A 12,374-nucleotide genomic window follows, 5' to 3' on the forward strand; every position below is an offset into this window, starting at 1 on the left:
TTTGAGGTTACAGTGAGCTATGACTGTGCTACCTGCATTCCAACCTGGGTGACAGAGTGAAACCCTGTCTCAAAAAAACAAAACTCTTGAACAAGGAGATGTGAACAGCTTCCTGTTTGGTGAACACATCATGGTGCTGAAAGGTGGCATGCCCACAGAAGGGCACTGAAGGCCTGTTCCCCTGCCCCCATACCTTTCCCTATGTGTCATCTCTCATGTGGGTGTTCCTAAGTTCTATCTTTTGTACTAAACCAGTAAAGGTAAATAAAATATTTTTCAGACTTCTGTGAGCCATTATAGCAAATTATCAAATCTGAAGCGTGGTATCATGGGAAACCTCGATTAATAACTGGTTGGTCAAAAGTATAGGTGACTCGGGACTTGTGACTGGCACCTGAAGTGGGGGCAATTTTGTGGGACTGAGCCCAGAACCTGTGGGATCTGACACTAACCCTAGATAGTGTTTGAATTGGACTGAGTTGTTGAATATCCACTTGGCGTCAGAGAATTGGAGTTATGATTGGCCTCCAAGGATCCCAAGTCAGTTATCTTATTCCCCCAATGGGGGAAAAAAGAGGGTTTAATATAGGAACGATATTGGGATAATCATGCTCAGCAGATTCTCTGCCAGTTCTTCTCCTGATGGAAAGGGCCTGGAGCTGAATTATATACACTGAATCACTCAGCAGAAAGCTCAGCTAATGGCTGTTTGAAATTGAACTTTGATAGTTTCAAAATTCTAGTACCATTCTGTTAAATTCCCAAGTGCTGGCCTCTCCAACATTTGAATGAAGCAAGCAACAAAATTAATCCAGATTAGAAGTCACTTGTTATCAAGGTATCACAATTTAGGAGGCTGTGCTTCTACAAGGGTAGTGTCTGATAGCACTTAGTTAACTGCAAAATTGGCACTATCTCCAGCAGGCAGCAGTGAAACAAGGCCACACAGCTAAAAGGGTATCTTTAAATTACCTTATTGATCAGAAAGATTAATCAATTGGTAGCCTCTTTATGGCTACAACTTAATATCAATTTTGAAACGAAATACTAAAAAAGATTGTCAGAATTCTTCAAAGGATTCTGAAATAGCACTAAATCAAACATCTTCCTGCCTATAAAGTACAATGAAGTGAAAATGAAGTCAAATTATTAATAATCTTCAAACTTCAGAACAAACAAGAATGATTATCTTATTAGAAATAAGTTGGAAATGTTACATGCATCAACAATCTTCAAACTACAGAACTATCACGAAAAATTTTCTCATTAGGGAGAAGTTGGGAATGTTATATGTCTTAGAAAAAAATATTATTTTTAATCAAACACTTCCCCAAAAGAATTAGTGAAATGTTTATTAACAAATGAAGCCACACTACTTTGTGCAAGTGAAGCAATTTTGCATTGCAAAATTTAAAATGCTGATCTGAAAAATTATTCAAAGTTAAGTTAGTTTCAGAGTCACTTAATATGTTTTAAAAATTCCCATTAAGTTGAAATAACGAACTGAAATCAATCTGCAGAATGTCAGCTGTAAAAATTCCACTCCATCTACCAATCATTCATTAAGGAAGCAGTATGTGCAAACTTTATGTTCAATAAGAACTCCAGCAGATCAAGAAAAAAAAAAAATGATACTTTCTCTCCAAAAATTTTCATCCACTTCGGAGAACATGACACTACAGAGTTCTATATAAATTATAATTAAACTTGTTAGTTATTTTAAAAAAGTAAATATATACAAGATAGTATATAATTTTGCTACAGCAGAGTTAAAGTAGTAATAAAATAATGACAAGATACGTCAAATACCTGCTAAATGACATATAAAGATGCTATATTTTCTAAGGTAAAAAAATTACAGGATCAATATACACAAAAATAAGAGGTATAAGAGAAGGTTTGCCTGAGGAATCCAATGTTCAGAAAATGAAATATCAACAATCAACTAGTAGATTCACCAGTAGCAATGACGATACAATTCCAATGCCTTGAAAATTATCTTTCCTTTACAATTGAAATGCATATTATTAAATTCAATTCTGCCTGCATAAATATTCCACTTTGGCCAAGGTACAAGAATGCCCAATGAAACATCAGAAATACAAAATATCCAGAAAAATGAGGTACATGCTTTTCATTTTAACAAGGCATGTAGCTCCAAACCAAGTGAAGAGACATAGACCAAAATAAATGACTAAATTATTAAATTTTCAAAGATGAGATTGTATTAATTTTTTCATGTATTTTAGTATGACATCTTGCTTGCTGAAACAATGAACACGCTATGACCTGGAAAAAAAATTTTTTTTTTTTGACAGAGTCTCACTCTGTCACCCAGACTGGAGTACAGTGGCACCATCTCGGCTCACTGCAACCTCCACCTCTCAGGCTCAAGTAATTCTCCTGCATCAGCCTCCCGAGCAGCTAGGATTACAGGCACGCACCACCACGTCTGGCTAATTTTTGTATTTTTAGTAGAGATAGAGTTTCACTATGTTGGCCAGGCTAGTCTTGAACTCCTGACCTCAGATAATCTACCCGCCTCGGCCTCCCAAAGTGCTGGGATTACAAGTGTAAGCCACTGTGCACGACCAACCAGGACAAATTTTATAGGGCTGTTGTTACTTAGAAAGGCTTTTTTTTTTTTTTTTTTTGGAGACAGGGTCTTACTCTGCCACCCAGGCTGGAGTGCAGTGGCGCAATCTCGGCTCGCTGCAACCTCTGCCTCCCAGGTTCAAGCGATTCTCATGCCTCAGCCTCCCAAGTAGCTGGGATTACAGGCGGGCACCACCACTCCTGGCTAATTTTTGTATGTTTGGTAGAGATGAGGTTTCGCCATGTTGGCCAGGCTGGACTTGAACTTCTGACCTCAGGTGATCCACCTGCCTTGGCCTACCAAAGTCCTGGGATTACAGGTGTGAGCCACCACACCTGGCCTACAAATGCCTGATTTATTAATTAAACCTTGTTTAGAGGTTATATAAAACAGAGATATCTATTTAGCTCATGGCCAAAAAAATTCAACCAAGTTAGAACATTCCAGAATATAAAGATCATGTTTAGGCAGTTAGGTAAGAACATTTGGTTCAGGTATATCTGATTTAGTATCTAAGGGATTTCTTTGACTCAGGACAAAATGAGAGAGAGAGAGCATCAGCCAATGTCTTAGAAAACTGTTTTTTAAAAAAAATAAATAAATAAACCACCAAATAAAAACTGAGAAATTAAATTAAGGCACATACACAGTTGATCGCTGAACAACTGAAGGTTTGTTCTGTGTGGGTCCACATACACACAAGTTTTTCAATAAAAGTTATACCAAGTGTGTTTGCCTCTCCTGCCTCCTCTTCCACCTCCTCTACCTTTGCCACCTCTGCCACCCCAGAGACAGCGAGATCTATCCTTCTCTTCCTCCTCCTCCCCAGGCAGCTCAACATGAAGAAAAGAATGAAGACCTTCATGATGATTGACTTCCACTTAATGAATAGTAAATATATTTTCCCTTCATTATGATTTTCTTAGTAACATTTACTTTTTTCTAGCTCACTTTATTGTAAGAACAGAGTACATAATGCATATAACACAAAAAATATATAACAGTTGATCAACTATTTATGTTATTGATGAGGTTTCTGGTCAACAATAAACCATTAGTAGTTAAGTTTTGAGGGAGCCAAAAGTCATACATGGATTTTCAACTGCTTGAGAGGTTGGCGTTGCTAACCCCTGTATTGTTCAAGAGTCAACTCTATAGCTAATTACAATGTGTGCTACTATATGGACTTAATAAATCATTCACTTCTTCTAAGAACTCATACAATATTATGAAGTGGTTAAATGATTAGATTACTATTTAAAAGTCACCTATCACTACCATTAGAAAGGAGATGCCATGAGAAAACAAGTCCTGATACCCATGTTTTATGTTCTTAAGATTGTTTCAGGACTCTCGTTCAAAGAATTGCTAAGCTTAAACTTCTTCTAGAAGTCTGCAAAAGAATGTAAGATTGTGTGGTTCTAATGACTTGATATAAAAGTTCAAATGTCTAGTTTACATCAAAAAGCTCTTTGTTAAAATATAGTAATATTCAGATGGGAATTAACAGTGGTGATTTATGATATGATTTTGTACTGAGACATGTTTGTCAGATAATGATAACAAGGTCAATTTTCCTTATCACATTTAAAGTGCAAAAACTTCTATTTTCTATGTTGCCATTTAAGAAGTTCTCAGAGTATAAACTTTTGTCTCCCCAAATTAATATCTAAGTCATGATGAGCCAATTTCTCCTTAAGAACGAAGTTGAAAATGAAGGGTTGGTTCCTAAACACAACACTAGGCAAGTTTTTAAAATTCAATTTATAGATGAGTATCATAGCACAGCTAATTTACAAATTTATAAATAGCAACGATACTGTCATTTTTATGTTAAACCTATACATGGAACCCTATTAGTATACTATATCATACAAGCATCTACCGAAAAATTACCAAAAAAAATCACAAACTTTTAACTTTAACTTTTTAAGTGCCTCGAAGTTTAGACAGATGTAATTTTATTTTCCCTGAGCAGCTGTTCATTTGGACATATTCCGTATTTATTGATATACTGTGTCCAATGCTAGGGTCACATTTCTTAAACAGGAACTTGGCAACTTCCAAATTCTATGGTAAATATTGACATGTCTCAGCATGTCAATATTTATACTGTCAAGACTGACAAATTTCAACAATGGCTGCATCTTATTTCTTAGCAGCCATGTGCTTCTGTTCCAATTGAGCAAGTTCCTTCTTTATCTCATAAAATTCTCATTCACTGCTCAGGTAAAATTACAAGTAAGTTAATGGCATCCTCTCACACAAGGCCAGATTGAACTCTTTGCTTACTTCAACATTTTAGTCACTTCTGTAGGATCAGCAAAGCTATGGAAATGAACACAAATTCAGGATACAATGTCCTCCAGGTAATATTTGTTTTTGATTACTTAATCTCAGCATAATTATCATTTGCAACCACATTACTAATGTGGAAGCCTTTTCAGAATCTATACAGGTAATCTATTTCCTTTTTTGTTAGTCTTAAGGGCTAGGTAAAGATAAAACTGGTTTAGTTTATAGGCTGCGACAACAATGATCAATATTCAGACAGCAGTTTGAATTCAGAATGCCAATTATAAAGAGTAGTTGAGAAGTCTAGCTCATTATCTAGCATTAAACAAACAGTATTTTAAATGCAAAATTAGTTTACTTAATTTTGTGCTACGTGTCAGAGATACTGTTAACAAACTAATCATAATGAAATCAATCTTAAGAGCAAATTTCTGTATTGCTGAAAAAAAATCTTTGCAACATCTTTAAACACTCTGGGATTTCCCAGTGGTACACAAGGAAAAGTTTAATGTAATACGAAGTTATTGGTAGTAATGGCATCTAGTAAAAACACAAATGCCTCATGAACAGTTTGGAATTTTGGCATGTATTTCTTCTTACTGGCAACACAAACCTCAAGAAAGTTTTTCTCCCCAAAAGTGCCTAATTTCATCAACATTAAAAATTTGCTGTCTACAATTGAACCCTGATCAATGATTTCAGCCAATGCTTTAGAAAAAAAGCACAACTCACTTTCATCAGGGCTGTGAGCTTCAACAATGACAAGGAACAAATTGTCCAGGGCTATAAAATGCATTAACTCCCTCCTACTTGTATAAAAAGATACAGTACCTTTCAATTATTTTAAAGACAGTCACCTTTCTCCTAAGAAACAAGGAATAGCAAATAAGCCATTGATTTTACACTCAAAAGACCCAGGTTGAAATCAAAACTATGCTTCATAGCTGAGTGTCTTTCATCATGCCATTAATGCATTACAACATTCACTGATTACTTCCAATGTACCAGGATTTTATATCCCAAAGATCAGTAAGACACATTCGCAACTCTCTACTGAAATAGAGACACCCAAAGAGAATTATAATATAAGTTTGTAAAACGCAGAGGTAGGGAGGGAGCTCCTCCGAAAAGCAGCATTCACCCTGGCCTAACATTTTAGGGAAGGCTTCCTTGAGTTACATCTAATATTATACGACTCTTTAAAGAGAAATGGTTAGGTGAAAACAACTTAGGGGTAGAGGAAGAAAGATAAGGAAGGGCATTCCAAGTAGAAGAGTCTACATGAGTAAAGGCTTAGAGGCAAGAAATAGCATGATATACGAAAGTGATAAATAATTCAGTGTTTCAGACTGCAAATCAAAAATTACAGGTTCATGGTCAAGTGTGGTGGTTCATGCCTATAAATCCCAGCACTTTGGGAGGTCGAGTCGGGTGGGTCACTTGAGGTCAGGAGTTCGAGACCAGCCTGGCCAACATGGTGAAATCCCATCTGTACTAAAAATACAAAAAAATTGCTGGGCATGGTGGCATGTACCTATAATCTCAACTACTCAGGAGGCTGAGACGGGAGAATTGCTGGAACCCAGGAGGCAGAGGTTGCAGTGAGTAGAGATTGCGCCACTGCACTCCAGCCTGGGAAACACAGCAAGACTCCATCTCCAAAAAAAAAAAAAAATTACAGATTCAAACACCCAATCAAGTCAGTCATTCATTCAACCAAAACCTACTGAGTACTTCTATGCCTCACACAAATGCTTTAGAATGTGGCATAAGACAACAAAACAGATAAAAATGCCTGCCGTCATGGATTTTACATTTTAATAGGGGAACACAATTAAAAATACATGTAACAAATATGTAAAACATATATAGAATAATGATAAATGCTGGAGTAAAAAGAGATAAAACAGGGTGGAGGAGACTGAGAGTATAGGGGTAGGTGCTATGGAAGTTGCAAAGCTGTAATTTAAATAGGGAGGTTGGGATATGCTTTACTGCAAAGGTGACATTTGAGCAACATGTAAAAGATGTGAAGGAATTAGCTGTATGGATCCAAAAGCATTCTAGATAGAATAAGCAGTCAGTGCAAAGGCCCTATGGTAGAAGCAGGTCTGGTGTAGTTAAGAAACAGGGTGGTAAGTGTGGCTGAAACAACGGGAGAGAGAACACAAAGACATGCAGTTAAAGAGGTAATGGGAGACCAGATCATGTAGAGCAGAGGTGTCTGATCTTTTGACTTCCTTAGGCCACACTGGAGGAAGAATTGTCTCGGGCCACACATAAAATACACTAACACTAATGATACCTAAAGAGCTCAAAAAAAAAATCTCATAATGTTTTAAGAAAGTTTACAAATTTGTGGTGGGCTGCATTCAAAGCCATCATAGGTCACAGGCAGCCTGTGGGTTGGACAAGACTGATGTAGACTATTGTAGGCCAACGTAAGGCTGTTAGCTTCTACTATGAATCAAATGATTCACGAAAGGTTTTTAAGCAAAAAGGTAATGTTATATTCTTCTGTATATTATTTTGGAATAATTCTGAATTTACAGAATATTTGCAAAGATAATAGAAAGTTCCCAAATACCCCTCACCCAGTTTCTTCTAATGTTAACATCTTATACTATCACGGTGCATTTATCAAAACTAAGAAACCAACACTGATACATTTCTATCAACTAAACCATAGACTTTATTGGGATTTCACCAGTTTTTCCACTAATAACCTCTTTCTGTTTCAGGATCCAATCTAGGATAACATATTGCATTTAGAATCTTACATGTAAATGTACAATTTTTGATTTATATTTTAAAAGTATCACTCTGACATATGAGAATAGACTGTAGGGAGACAAGGACTGAAAAAAGCAGAGAATAGAACACAATTACTGTAATGCAAGCAAGAAATTATACAGGACAATAACAAAAAATCCGAGCAAGAGATGATCAGTATACTAATAGCAGAAATAGTAGAAAACTGTTGAATTCTAGATATCCTTCACAGAAAAAGCCAACAGGAATCGTTGGAATACAAGAGAAAGTAAGGAGTCAAGGATGACTCCAAAGATTTAACTGAGCAACTGCTGTATAAAGCTGCCATCAATTCAGATGAGAAGGAATGGGAAAGGTTTGGGAGGAAAGGAGTTCAGTCTGGGACATTTGAGTTCAAGATATCTTTTAAATATGCAAATGAAGATGCAGAGGTAGAAAAAGAGGAATTGGGACCTGGAGCATAGAAAACTCTTCAGAGGATTTTTGTTGCAGAGAAGAGCAAACAAATGGGGTTGAAAATGGAGAAAGGTTAAGAGGTTTACAACTTGACATTCTAGGATACATATAGATAGTAAAATGGTTACTTTAGTGAAGGAGATTAACACCTACCATCTACCTTATTTTTTGTGTGTGACAAGGGCAGCTGAAAATCTACTTATTTAACAAAAATCCCTAACACAATAAAATTGTATTAACTTTGGTCCTCACGTACATTTCAGTCTGAATTCAAAAGCCATGTGGGAAAAGAATAAGAACAAGTGGGGAGAAAAAAAGGACTAACACTCGAACACGAAAAACCTCTACCTGAGGTTAGGAAGGCTAGCTGAGGATGAGAGGAAAAAAGCAGAACAATTGTCTTTCAATATATGTGAATAACAGTGAATGAAAAAAGGTAGGTAATGTAAAAGGTAATGTAAATCAACCCTATCATTAACACTGGCAACAAAGTAAAAAGAGAAAATGGAGAGAAAGTGGTCTGGTGATATAAATGCAATACCAAGTTAATACTAAAACCTTTTATAGCAGTCCTCTCCTTATCCAACGGTGTATACCGCAAGGCCCCAGGGGAAGGCTGAACCCAACTGCCTTCAATCTGAGCATGTTTCTTTTCACATCTTCTACCCACAAATTTAATTGCTTTATTATCTTAACTAAGCTTTTATCACTCACTTTGGCTATAAGTTTGGCAGTCTGAGGTGTGACGGCAAAACTAGCATACATTTCTTTTTGCTTATTCACAATTTTACAGATAGATTTGTTCTTACCATAGATCTTAGCAACATCAACATATGACTTTTTTTTCTTCCTTATTAAGTGGAGAACTTTCACTTTTTTGCTTAAAAGAGGCACTTCACAGCTACTCTTCGGCATAACCAAGTTGCCAGCATCGTTACCCTTGTGCTTTGAAGCAATAATTAAGTAAAATAAGTATTCCTAGAACACACGCACTGTGATACCACCTCCATCAATCTGATAACCAAGCAACTAAAAGGCAAGAAGCTTATACAGCAGGGATATGCTGAACAAAGAGATGATTCATGGCCTCAGGCTGAATGGAATGGGATGGAATAAGATTTCATCACAACTCAGAAAGGCATGCCATTTAAAATGTATGAAATATTTCTGGAATTTTTTTTTTTGTTTTAATTGAGATGGAGACTCGCTCTGTTGCCCACGCAGGACTACAGTGGCACAATCTCGGCTCACTGCAGCCTCCACCTCCTGGGTTCAATTGATTATCCTGCCTCAGTCTCCTGAGTAGCTGGGACTACAGGTGTATGCCACCACACCTGGCTAAGTTTTGTATTTTAGTAGAGATTGGGTTTCACCATGTTGGCCAGGCTGGTCTCGAACTCCTGACCTCAAGTGATCCGCCCACCTCGGCCTCCCAAAGTGCTGGAATTACAGGCATGAGCCACCACACCCGGCTGGAATTTTCTACTTAATATTTTCAGGCTGTGGTTGATCATAGGTAACTGAAACTGTCAAAATCAAAACCTCAGATAAGGAGAGACTACTGTATTTAGTGCCTAATATATGCAATTCAACAGTTCCTCCATTATAATTCCTCCTCTCCAGAGACTTTTAATTTACCAAAGCCATGCACAATAATAGCCAACATTTTCTGAGTGCTTACTGTATGCCAAACACTTGCCTAGATGATTTACTTGTAATAACTCGTTTAATCCTCATAACACTGAGGACACTTTTGCACTGGCTCCACAGAAAAATATAAATATCCACTATTTTTACATACAATTCGAATATACCCAAGAAAACAAAGTTGGAAATATTCTTCCAGATGCAGGTGAGATAAAAATTTTTAAACAGGTCAGACGCGGTACGGTGGCTTACCCCTGTAATCCCAGCACTTTGGGAGGCCGAGACGGGAGGATCACTTGAGCCCAGGAGTTAGAGACCAGCCTAAGTAACATAGTGAGCCCCATCTCTACAAAAAATAAAATAAAATTAGCCAAGTATGGTGGCATACACCCATGGTCCTGGCTACTGGGGATACTGAGGGAGGAGGATAGATCGCTTCTGCCCAGGAGGTTGAGGCTGCAGTGAGCCATGATTGTGCCACTGCACTCCACCCTGGGCAACAGAGCAAGATCCTGTCTCAAAAATAAAATAAATAATAATTTTTGAACAAAGGAATAACACAGTCAGACTTTATTTCTAGTAAGGAAAGGATCCAAGATGGTTTAAAATGAGGATTCATTGCAAAGCTGCCAGAAAGACTTTTGAAATTGTGATATAATCTGAAAACCAAAAAGTAGCGGGTTTATGTAAGACGATGCAGCTAAACTACCACCTCCCAAAAAAACTCACGTCAGATTAACTTTGATGTTTTACATAAATGCAATAAACATTATACATATTTGTTCAGCCTCATTTATTGGCACATGTGTTTCTCTCCATGGATAACTTAAAAACTGGCAATGTCGTTCTTTACTATTTTGAAGCTCAGGTACATAAGAAGTCATGGCCTAAAGTTAATTAAAATATATAGACATAGCAAATCAATTGTGATCTCTAACAAGTTAAGCTTTCTGATGCTCTTCACAGGTAGCCTGAAGCAGAGCTTCATACAGAAGTATTACTCTTAAGTATAACAAAGATCAAGACACTCTTCACACGAAAGCAAGGGCAGTTATGTCTACAGACACATTTACTACCCTAAAAGCCAAGCTCGATAAGTTGCACAACATAATTTCCATAGCTCAACCAAGTTTGTTTAATTTGAATGGCAAGACCTAAAAGGTATAATATAAAGGAATTACAAGACAGAACATTAAAAGACTTTTTTCTTCCTCAGGTGGAGAGTACTGTATTTTTTTTATACCTTTCTTTTTCCCCTCTCCCACAACGTTATTAAATTCCTTAAAAGAACAGACCATCTTTGTTCCTATGCTGCAATCTCAAGATCTATGAATAAAGCAGGCACCCAGTAAATACTTGCTAATTTGTGTAACTGACCAACTCTTGACAATTCAATATAACAGACTCAAATATCAAGTTAGTTAGTTTAAAACAAAACCTTTGTGTGCCCTAGTGAATGATGTAAACACAAACAGCAGAATCCCAAATCTTCTAATCATTTGTGTTGCCCTAAATACAAAACGGTCTCATAGGCCGAATACAGCTCATAAAACAACATCTCACGTGAGTTACCTTCTCTCTATCCACCTTTTAAGTCAATAAATAAAAAATTGAAAACATTCTGAAAAGAACCCTCTGCTGCCTGAGAAAAAATACACCACACATTTAGAGCCAAAAGGTTGCCTTAAGGGGGCAAAGAGTGAAAAATTCTCCTTTCTAATACTTTATCAGAATTCCAAGAACTACGCACATTCAAACACGTCAAAGCTCCTGTTTCTCCATCGACAAAATGTAGAAAGAAAAACGTGCGTGCGTGTGTGTGTGTGTAACAGAACCTCACCTAATGGGATAATTAAAATCAGAAAAAGCTAAATTCTACTACTGATTAAAAGTTGGCTTGTCATTTGTCTTGCCAATTGATCTCTCTAAAGTACCTATCAATTGCTGCAGTCCGTAAAGGGCAGTTCCTTCCCATTGGTTACCACAGAAAGTTCTTTCCTGACCCCAAATTGCCTAGTACGTTTCAGTCACGATGCCTGGATGGAACCCACAGTTGACCAATATCTGGGGATTGAAAGGACAGGCCGGTGTTGGGGAAATACTCACTACCCTCTGGATTCAACTGTCCTCCCAATCCCACAACCAACACAGAGCATTTCAAAAGTGCTTCGCATTCCCAAGAATCCCCCAGATGCAAATGGAGAAACTGAAAAGAGGGTGAACAGGTAGGTTCGCACCCTGAGGATGATGCCGGGAACCCTAGCATCCCCAAAAGCCCACAAGAGGAAAGCGCGGGAGCTCACAAATTGAGGGGGATTCTCACACTGTGGAGTTCTAGGGGTAAATAGCAAGGAACTTTTTAAAAAAGAAAGCAAAAGATAAAAAGAGAAAATCATATTTTTGTTATTTAAAGAGGCAGCCCCACTTCCGGACCCTACCTCTCCGTGACTGTACTTCCGGTCTCCTCCGAAACGCCCGCTTTCACAGATCAAGTTCTTGCAACCAATGAGAGCATCAGCTACTTCCGCCGGCCTGCGGGGCGTGGTATAAATCCCGCCTTTTCCGGTGGAGAGGAGCCTATCCTAGCGTCTTAATCGCCCGGCTCGGT

The 12,374-nt window shown here is 37.6% G+C and overlaps 1 protein-coding gene across 2 annotated transcripts in view; it reads right to left on the reverse strand.

Annotated features, from left to right (window-relative positions):
- The window catches only part of XRCC4 (X-ray repair cross complementing 4), a 291,571-nt gene extending 279,286 nt beyond the window's left edge, over window positions 1-12,285 (reverse strand). Inside the window, exons 1-2 of one of the 2 annotated variants that reach the window (XM_073014634.1) lie at window positions 12,205-12,251; window positions 10,019-10,112 (exon numbers count right to left, since the gene is read on the reverse strand). The gene's annotated coding sequence lies outside the window, so the exon portion shown is untranslated. Of the gene's footprint in view, window positions 1-10,018; window positions 10,113-12,204 lie in introns of both variants that reach the window. The other variant, XM_007977339.3, reaches the window with a different exon arrangement.
- Window positions 12,286-12,374: the final 89 nt, after the last annotated feature.

Source organism: Chlorocebus sabaeus, chromosome 4 (genome assembly GCF_047675955.1).
Source record: "Chlorocebus sabaeus isolate Y175 chromosome 4, mChlSab1.0.hap1, whole genome shotgun sequence".
Classification (NCBI taxonomy): domain Eukaryota; kingdom Metazoa; phylum Chordata; class Mammalia; order Primates; family Cercopithecidae; genus Chlorocebus; species Chlorocebus sabaeus.